Source organism: Pundamilia nyererei, unplaced genomic scaffold (assembly GCF_000239375.1).
Source record: "Pundamilia nyererei isolate P.nyererei 1_Seehausen unplaced genomic scaffold, PunNye1.0 scaffold00175, whole genome shotgun sequence".
NCBI lineage: Eukaryota > Metazoa > Chordata > Actinopteri > Cichliformes > Cichlidae > Pundamilia > Pundamilia nyererei.
Window position 1 is genome coordinate 614616 of NW_005187576.1, and position 9475 is coordinate 624090.

A 9475-nucleotide genomic window follows, 5' to 3' on the forward strand; every position below is an offset into this window, starting at 1 on the left:
AAATAAATAAATAAATAAACAGCTTACCTTGTTTGTCTAAGTTCAGCTTTCCAAAATTGCCTAACACAAAACCAGTGTAGCCCTTTTAATTGCAAGCCGATGGGAATAAAACTGAGTTGATGCACTGCTCTGGGTTGTTTACAGCATGCTGCAACCACACAGAAGCATCCCAGCGAGATATTAATGCAGTACACCTGGGCAGGAAACACACTGCCTTTAGCTTTGAAACATTTAAGTCAAAATGAGTTTTTAGCCTACATAAGTACACAGCTAAGGGTAAGACAGTTCATTCACTTAAATATTCAAATTCATTCCTTTTTTAAAAAGATCATAAAATGAAGTAATGCTATCAATTTTTTTAAATGTTGAGTTTGAGGCACAACATGCAAAGTATAGACTAAAATCCAAAATATTAATTCCAAGTGATAGTGAAGTTCAAGGGAAGCAGAATAGAGGTGAAATCCAAAAACAGGCAAAGTATCAAACAGAGGGAGAGCTTTAGGAACTAGAAAAAAGAGAGTGCCATGAAAGAAACGAGGACTTGGCTGTGGAAAGTTTGAGTGTGAAGGGTAACAAGAGAAACTAGCAAAGAACAAATGAAAGCAGGCGAACAGATACACGCTCAGTGATGATGTTATCTACCACAGGTATGGCAGAAAGGCGATAACGAAAGTACCAGATAAAGAAGAAGAATATTGCATACTTCTATACTTATGCTTGTAAAATGTGAGTGCATAGATTTTTCTGCTTCAGTGGTCATCATCTTGGCTATTGGACCAAAAAGGTTTCAGCCATTAGATGAAGTTTGTCCCCATAAAGAAAACATTGACACTTTTTCAGGCATTTCAAGTTGAACAAAAAATATGTGCTGAGGGGTTGATTAGAATTTAATGATGCAAAATGTCATTTACAAAACCTTAGAGCGTATGACTGGAAGTGGGCTTTCAGAAATGAGAAATACTAACTGGTTACAACATAAAACAGAAAATGGGGATAAAGAAGCTAAAGCGTGACAGCCAAGAGGTTTGTTTGCAAGTCATTGTCCCATTTTTGTCTCGCACACTGCCATTTTCAGATGAAATGTGAAAATGGAAAAAGAAAGTATTGTTTGTAAGTCCATGCTTTAAGTGAAGGTTACAAAATGTCTTGATCAGCTGGAGCTGTGTTTGATTGACAGCAGCTGGCATGTTGCAGTAAAAGCCAAGGTCAGTATAGCATGCAAGCCATGGGGACAGGAACTTGTTAGAATTTGTTTGAAGGTACATTTAAGTGCTCTTACTTCTGTAGTATTCAAAGTGGAAACAGCAGCTCACTTTTCCCAGCTGTGTGTTTGATTGTCCTTATTGAATAAAAAGGAGACTGTGAGATTAAAAGCTAATGTATATCATTGTTCAGCATCTTAGGTCGCCACAGCAGATCATCCGTCTCCATTTCACCTTCACCCTTGCATCCCCTTCTGTTACGCCAACTCTCTGCATGCCCTCCTCTCTGCGGTCTTCGTCATTTCCTTCTGCAGTCCCTTACTCACGCCTCCACACTCCTACCTTTGCTTTTCTCTTGCTGCTCCCGACCATGCTGGACCCATCTCCTCTTCCTTTGTCTTTGCCCAGCAGTAGCACAGTTTCCATCGGGACCTCCGATGGCGGTGGTTGTTAACCTAGGCTCTTATCATTCTGGTAAGAAAATTTCACTCTTGATCATCTACATATTTTATTTGACATTCGGGGTCCTGACCCCCAGGGGTTGGTTGTGTATCATTGTTCAAAGGTGGTAGAACTGCAGGTTTTTGTTGCGAGGATGCACAAGAATAGAAATGAGCATATCAGAGGGACAGCTCAGGCTGAGTGGTTTGGAGACAAAGTTAGAGAGCCAAGGCTGAAATGTTTTGGACAAGTGCAAAGGATCCATGTTCAGCATACTTAGACAAAGGATGTTCATAGCATACCAATGAAACACGTTGTCAAGCCAAATCGGGACATTGTAAATATTCCAAGTTAAGGTACTTGCATACCCGCTCAAAGTAAAAAGGAGACCATGTTATTAAGAATGTAATTTAATGTCAGCTGGCCTTTAAAACAAGTGAGAAATATTTCATAAGAGCAGTGAAAGTACAGAAATCTAAGATCACAGTGTCTGAAAGTTCATGGTCTTTTATTTCTCTCAGTTCTGGAGACAACAAAACCTCCTCATCCTAGACAACCAGTGGATTTTCCTTCCATCCTCTTTTTCTTTTTAAAAAAGCTGTCTGCTTGTTGTAGTAGTTTTACTTTTTAAAAAGAACCAAAAACATACTCTCCAGACACCATTTTCCCAGCATCGATGCAGTAAGAGTCTCTCCTCACCTTAAATTATTGACAAAGAGACGTGCTTGGACATTTATTAGTCCAATCCACACAGTATCCTCTAGGTCCAAATAGTGTACCTCTGATTAACTCATTGTATCAGACTGAATGATCAACTGACAGGCGAACGGTGGCTCACAGAGTCTTTTTAAAAGCATGTCTGTGTGTGTGTGTGCACGCATGTGTCCTCCTATGGACAGCTTCCTCTGTGGTATTGATTGTCCTGGTTCCTTGCCGACAAACTGTTGCTAATCCCAAACACAGCAGGATGGGAAATTGGATGGGCACTATCGGGCCACTTTGGAGCCGACTTAAAGATCCTCGCTTCACATAAACACACACGCGCACATTGGTTTACAAGTGTGCACGGACACACTGAGGAGTTGATGTTGGCACACAGCATGCATCAGCTCTGCCCGCACGCTGTGACCCAATATGGAGTGTGACCAGCTGTCCATGTCTGAATTCTGCCTGTTTTCGGTGCTGAGATTTGAGTGCATCTGGGTTTGCTTGAGTGTATGACATGCCTTTCCTCAGAAATATTTGACAGCCACACACCAGCCTCGTTCTGCTGCTGACAGTTCCTCCCCCGTGCGCCTCCGTGCCAAGATAGCTCGGCCACCACAATTTCAAGCTTACAGCAGAGTCCCGGTCATCTGTCATGATCTCCTGGCCTGCCTGCTCTCAGCCAGGCTTTTTAACTAATGAGAGGATTTGTAGAGTCATTCTTTGACTTTCAGGACTCAGTGATTTAGTATGAATTAAGCACCTGCCAAAGCTGCTCCTGCAGATAATAGAAATTAAAAAAATGACATGTTCTAAAGAATAAAACTCATACCCTTGAATAAAATATTATTGGTTTGATTTTACCTTGGAACCTTAAGTGGGTGTCATCCTGCACTGTCTCTGTCCTGCTCTCTGTGTGTGTCATGTCTCACTCTGCTGTGAGGTATCTAGTTAAAGTGAAAATGCCAAAAGAGAGAGACGTGAAAGGCGAATCTGTCGGAAGAAATACTTTTCTTGACCATTTATACGGTTGTCTTTGTCATATCTCTGCTTGCATGCACAACATTGGGCTTTGTCTCAGTGATAAATGCAACTTTTGAAAGGAGGAATCAAACGAGTTATGCAGAGAATTTAGAAAGACAACTTGGCACTCGCTGATCCAAAGTACTCATGCAAGTTATGCAACTAACAGACGTCCTATAGGAAGAGGCTAAAAATATGGCCACATTTTTCAGCTTTAACCTCCTGAAGTTGCACTACATAAGTTTGATTAAATGAGGGCGTCAGCGCTATTTACTTTATATAAGGCAAAAAAAGCATTAGGGTTTTGGGTTTTAGTGCACAAGGTGAAAAGGAAGGAAATGCTATTAAAAAAACATAAAAACTGAAATGTCATATTTTTCATAGACTATATTTGCATGACACTACCAGATGCACAGACCTCATTATCCTTATTTAAATCAAAATTAAGTGGCAAAATCACTATTTGCTAACATAGAAGTGGTTTTTTGTCTAATCAGAAACTGATACTGATGCCAGGAACAGTGATTTTTTGCTTGATTGCAGAGGACTAGTGTGATTTTGCAACATGTTAAGGATAATTTTACACATTTAAACATAAACAGACACATAATCAGCCTTATGACACATTCTTTCCAACATACACACCTCCACGCACGCAAACGCTGTCTCAAAATAAAGGGGGGAAAGATTAAGGGTAAGCTAATCTATAAAAATGTGTTTTCCATGTAGAGCTTTATAGGTCTGTTATTACTATATCACTGGAATCCAGTGAAGGGATGCAAGAATAGGTGTGATATGTGAACGCTGGCTAGTTTTTGTTAGCGGCTTTGTGCTCCGTCCTGCACTAACTGGAGGACAGAGAGATGCACATGAAAAGTGAGTTACAATAACCAAGGTGGGGGAAAATTGAAGTGTGTACTAAAAGTTTCAGATGACTGAATAACAGTAAAGGTTTGCTTTTGCTATATTTCTGAGGTGAAATGGAGGTTTAGGAAGCATCATAGCCTGCAAATGGAAGATGTTATATTCCTTAAATGCACAACAATAATAGCTGAAAGTTAAGGAAGAAAAAGAAGATGCAAAACCAAGTGAAACAAAATGCTGAAGGTCTCAGAGTAGAGAACAATGACAGGTAAAGTCTGATAAGAGGAAAGAACAAAGTACAAGAGGTAGAGCGTGCAGACGTGACAATGGCTTGATGCATTTTCAAGAGTCTCAACTTGATGACGCACTCAAATATTCATGCTTTCCTCTCAACGAAACAAAAACCCCGACAGCTGCCAGCTCGAGTGGCCCGCATGCACCCCTTAAAGAGGATTCGGTCATTTTTTTGAGTCATGATTGTTTTTATGTTTCAGACTGGAGGACAAACATTATAAAATCATAAAATAAAATATGGACAAATGATCAAAAGGTTCTTTTTTTTTCCCTTTTGGTTCGTGGTGTAGTCGAAACAAGCAGCCCTAAAGCTTGAAACATATCCAGCTTCACTGAATCTAGTCTGCTGCAGACTGCACTGAATGTTTCCACCTGTTTCATCAGCATTATTTTAGTTGGCAGTTGACTCCACTGTATTGTAATGACAAACATGGGCTCTATTTGCATTTGCCTAATTAGTTACCGGCTGTAGTGAGAGGGATAATTGATTGCAGGGCAATATGGTTGATTTGCAACTCAACCAAGCTAATAATTTGTTATTGATTGAAGCATTAGTGAGGAAAACACTACAGAGATATGTAACCAAGCCAAAGTGCTGCAGAAAGTTGATGCTCTCAGTTTTTAATCTACTTTAATAACATTACACTCCGCTAAGCTAACATCGTAAGGAGTGCGGGGTTGGGAGATGATGAACTGCTGGTTTCAGCGCCGCACTGTAGACTCATATGTTATAACTGGAAGAGATTACATTTACTGGGGAAGCAGGAGTGTCTCTGTGTGTGTGCATTTGGAAACATCCGCATGTAAGTCTGCCAAAGTCTGTTTGCATAAGACGTAATACAGAAGAAGCGAGAGTAATGCGCTGAAATGCATCACATGTGCAGTAAACATGCCAGGATGTCAGGTGTATGCAAGGATCAAAGTTGTGCAAACATTTTCTTTCTTTTTTTAAAAAATCCAGCACTGAAGCATCTGAAAGTCGCAGATTTTAAATGAACTCGTTACTGCTTCGCTAACTGCTGGAACCTTCTGCCTCATTGAAAAGTCCACAATTGGGTTCAATTTTCCTGTTTTAATCAGCCATCAAATGAACTTTAGAGGTTTAATTGCACATTTTAAATAATTATCTCAAGGGTCAGGGGTACCTCTTTAAGAAGCTAGATTTTCCCCGCTCTGAGTCTTTCTAACCTCTAACTCTATTCATTTATTTCCTGCATTTCACTCAGCTCATCTTTCCAGCCACCCTCTATTTGTCTGGTTCTTTTTTTTTTTCAGCCCACAATGATGTCCTTTCTATCAAAATGTTTTTCCTTTGCACCGTTTTTTTCAGTCTCTTTCGGTTTTCCTGTGCTTCATTCAGGAACGCCCTCAGGAATAGAAAGTCTGCGAGGAAAAAAACGATTTTGAAGTGACTCAGAGAGAGCTTCGTTTCTTTGAAGCCAGGTGTAGAAATGTTGCATTGAGGTGCTGAAGTCATTTCTTCTCTTCTCCAGCTGTATCCCGGAGGCCCAGCTTGACAGCTAGAGGAGAGGTCATCACCATGACTGCGTCCTCACAGGACTCCGCCCCCTCGTCTATGGCTGGCCTCTTCCTACTCCTTCTCCTCCCGGCTGTTTTCACGCAGAACTCCGCTGTCCCAACGACCCCGACCCCATCCTCGTTGGACCCCCTGACCCATCCGGAGTGCACAAAGAAAGAACACCCAAAGGTTTCCATCAGAGGTCAGTGATCACCTCCAACCGCACATTTTGTATCAGTCAGTGCTGTACTTGCAGTGCTGCTTCTACATGGACACATTTTGCTGGGACAATGCAGTTTGTGGCTTTTGTAAAATTAGCATTTTCATTCAGCTTCCCGGTAATTTGATATCTTGCTTTTTCTTCTGTGACAGCTTATTTTCAAATTTCAAATTTATTACCGTTTCCTTTTTTAACAAAAGAATTTGAAATAAGGGAAACATGAAAGGATAGGCTGTGAAAGCAGTCAAGTGTCGAGCTGCTGCTGCTGACTTATTTGGAGTCAAAAAAAGAGAAAAAAACACCATGCGTCACTTTAGTGTCAGCTCCAGCTTTATTCAGACATAGTGGGTACATTTTTTTTTTTAGATGAGGGACACTCTGCTCTGAGCAATCATGCTGAAGTCCATCTTACTGTACTGCTGTCAACTTGTCGATAATCTATATTGACTCATCTTAAATGTACACATGGGAGAAAAAAAAGGCCGATCCAGTTGAAATCTATTGAGCTATTCATCATGCACATCCCCTAAAGGTGAGGTGAGGGGTGCATATAATCCCCGAGGAAAAGCAGTGGATGTAAAGATGTAATGGAAAATAATAAAACTTGCCGTATTTGGTGTCAAGGTTAAGGTACACGAGCATTCAGAGAAACTAAAGCTTTTTCCTAATTCCTAACCTTTGAGCTATGAAGCTTTACATACTAACATGGTGAATTTTATTATCTTTACTCATATGATTGGAGCTGAATTGGTTCCTTCAAGCTGTAAAAACGTAACATTTTAAGTTAGATTTATACAGTGTGCAAAAATCATGGCATTGTATTGAAAAAATAAAAGGTGTGTTGTGCAGCTCTCTTCGTGCCCTTTCATCTAATATGTTACTCTATGGTTCCTTGAACTTTGACCTTGGGCGCTAACAATAACAGTCAAGGTCAAGTAGAGAATCCATAAAAATTTTAAATAAAACGTTTTTATAGATTTTCACTTTTGGTGTGACCTTGACTTTGATCTGATTTTCACTCAAATTAAATCAGCTCGAGCTGGTATTGATGTCTACCATCACACAAAATTTGAAAACGATATGTTGAAAACTGCGGATGCTAGACTGACAAACACAAGCGACTGCGTACCATTTTTCCTTGGTCACAGCTTCTGCTTGCATGTTAATCCTGAACACTTTTCTCAGTGTTGCCATGAGGTTCCTTTGCAGTTATAGGGAATTAGCATCTGAAGTAGAGTCAGACACAGCATGCATCCAGCGTTACAGTCTGATGTATGCAAGTGTGGGAACAAATGAGTCTTTATCTTTTATGCTTATGGTTTGAAATCTCCAATAACATTGATTCCACAAGCTTAAAGTTCAGTGTGGCAAACTGTTGCTGTCAAGTTAAGGGGGACAGTGTGGCCCCAGGGAATTTTATGTCAGCTATTTTTCATATCTGGAACCCTATTTGCCACTTTTCAATTTTCATAAATGTATCTTTGTGCCATCTGTAAATAGAACCTCACAGTTTGGCGAGGTCAAAAGGCATCTATAAAGGAGCAGAAAGCAAAACGGGCCAAGATTAAAATGATAGTGTGGAATAATGGCGCCCGCTATCTTGCCCGTTCATCTGTACAGTGGGCCAAGAAACGAGGTGTTCCTCACTGCGTGAAATGGAACAGAACAGTTTGGAGCGCAGAATCAAAGGTAAACACACACAAAATTGCTGTGTTTATTTTTGAATAGGGCTGTTTGTGTTTCATCTGCCAAGAGTGGTGAGTAGGATTGGAAAGCCCAAAAAAAATTGCTGGTGGGGATCGAGGACAGAAAGATTGGAGAGGTGGCCTGAAGGAGTTATGAAATGCTCTCAGCCCCTCCAAAGCATGCATCCGTCTTTTTGGTTTTTCTTTTTTGGACTGTGCCGTTTTCTAACAAGACTGTTTATGTGCTTGTGTCCAGCTTATCAATGCTGCAGACCTGAACTCTGTCTATGGTTCTGAAGATTGACGTAAAGACCCGTGTGCCATTTGGTCCTTTATGCTGAACTTTCTGTGTCAGAGCAGTTTTAAGTTTGAAAACTAGAGCCTCCATTCTATTGGATTTCCAATCTATAGAAATCAAGAAATGGCTTTTTTCATTCCCCCACAAAACCAGACTCACACTATCTATATGCAAGGGCTTTTTCCCTGTCCTGCTTCACCCACCCGGCCTCCAGATGTCCAGATTAGCCTGGGCCCCGCCAGTGCTTCACTTCAAAGGCGTGCCACTTGAGAATGGCTCTCATGGCAGGGAGCTGCAGGGCTGTTGGCCTGTCAAAGCAAGCAGAGCGGGGCATTATGTGAAGGCAGCCTTACAGAAAGGCCTGCACAATGAAAGTGCCAGCAAGAACCTGAGATTAGCCTCTGTGATTGATGAGCGTTTTATTGTAGCTTGCTGAAGCGCTGCATCAGTCACCTGAAGGAGACCAGCCAGTCTTTGCTATGGGCATGCACAAGTGTGTGCTCGTGCTGTACAAGTGTATGCATCTACAGGGAGTGCAGAATTATTAGGCAAGTTGTATTTTTGAGGAATAATTTTATTATTGAACAACAACCATGTTCCCAATGAACCCAAAAAACTCATTAATATCAAAGCTGAATGTTTGTGGAAGTAGTTTTTAGTTTGTTTTTAGTTTTAGCTATTTTAGGGGGAGATCTGTGTGTGCAGGTGACTATTACTGTGCAGAATTATTAGGCAACAAAAAACAAATATATACCCATTTCAATTATTTATTTTTACCAGTGAAACCAATATAACATCTCCACATTCACAAATATACATTTCTGACATTCAAAAACAAAACAAAAACAAATCAGCGACCAATATAGCCACCTTTCTTTGCAAGGACACTCAAAAGCCTGCCATCCATGGATTCTGTCAGTGTTTTGATCTGTTCACCATCAACATTGCGTGCAGCAGCAACCACAGCCTCCCAGACACTGTTCAGAGAGGTGTACTGTTTTCCCTCCTTGTAAATCTCACATTTGATGATGGACCACAGGTTCTCAATGGGGTTCAGATCAGGTGAACAAGGAGGCCATGTCATTAGTTTTTCTTCTTTTATACCCTTTCTTGCCAGCCACGCTGTGGAGTACTTGGACGCGTGTGATGGAGCATTGTCCTGCATGAAAATCATGTTTTTCTTGAAGGATGCAGACTTCTTCCTGTACCACTGCTTGAAGAAGG

At 40.8% G+C, this 9475-nt stretch overlaps 1 long non-coding RNA gene across 1 annotated transcript in view; it reads left to right on the top strand.

The window, feature by feature from the left end:
- The window catches only part of LOC102211722 (uncharacterized), a 74760-nt gene extending 68510 nt beyond the window's left edge, over positions 1 to 6250 (top strand). The window contains exon 3 of the long non-coding RNA XR_312063.1: positions 6023 to 6250. This is a non-coding gene — a long non-coding RNA (uncharacterized LOC102211722). The remainder of the gene's footprint in view (positions 1 to 6022) is intronic.
- The last annotated feature ends 3225 nt before the right edge of the window (positions 6251 to 9475 follow it).